This window comes from Triticum aestivum, unplaced genomic scaffold (assembly GCF_018294505.1).
Source record: "Triticum aestivum cultivar Chinese Spring unplaced genomic scaffold, IWGSC CS RefSeq v2.1 scaffold46652, whole genome shotgun sequence".
NCBI classification, from domain to species: Eukaryota; Viridiplantae; Streptophyta; class Magnoliopsida; order Poales; family Poaceae; genus Triticum; species Triticum aestivum.
Genome location: NW_025305706.1, coordinates 1 through 770, shown reverse-complemented (window position 1 = coordinate 770; position 770 = coordinate 1). Strand labels below are relative to the sequence as shown.

The window sequence follows — 770 nt, the reverse complement described above, 5'->3', positions numbered from 1 at the left end:
AGTTCTGATGGGATCCGGTGCTTTAGTGCTGGTATGATCGCATCCGACATGTTACCCCCGTCTTCGTCCCTTATGCTTGCCCCTCCCAGCTCCACTACACACACGATTGCACATTCCTTTGGCCGCTCCCGCTCAACTACGGAGATGAGTTTTACCACGGTTCAACTGCACCAGTGCCTACTTACCATGGTTTCGACCCCTTTCAGAACACGCTTGCCGCCGCTAGACGCGTGAATAATGAGCAGCGAGCTAAAACTTACTGTAAACGTGCAAAATAATAAAACGTGCTAAACATACGTCGCGCTCGTGCGTTTTGTTTTGCACGTGGTGCAAAAAACTTAAAAAGGGAACGCAACACGAGGACTTCCCAGGAGGTCACCCATCCTATTACTACTCTCGCCCAAGCACGCTTAACTTCGAAGTTCTGATGGGATCCGGTGCTTTACTGCTGGTATGATCGCATCCGACATGTTACCCCCGTCTTCGTCCCTTATGCTTGCCCCTCCCAGCTCCACTACACACACGATTGCACATTCCTTTGGCCGCTCCCGCTCAACTACGGAGACGAGTTTTACCACGGTTCAACTGCACCAGTGCCTATTTACCATGGTTTCGACCCCTTTCAGAACACGCTTGCCGCCGCTAGACGCGTGAATAATGAGCAGCGAGCTAAAACTTACCGTAAACGTGCAAAATAATAAAACGTGCTAAACATACGTCGCGCTCGTGCGTTTTGTTTTGCACGCGGTGCAAAAAAATTAAAAAGGGAA

The 770-nt window shown here is 50.0% G+C and overlaps 1 non-coding gene across 1 annotated transcript; it reads right to left on the bottom strand.

Moving 5' to 3' along the window:
* Positions 1 to 346: 346 nt before the first annotated feature.
* On the bottom strand, positions 347 to 465 carry LOC123179539 (5S ribosomal RNA). Its single transcript, XR_006490440.1, has one exon. It is a non-coding gene; the product is annotated as a 5S ribosomal RNA (ribosomal RNA).
* Between the last annotated feature and the right edge of the window lie 305 nt (positions 466 to 770).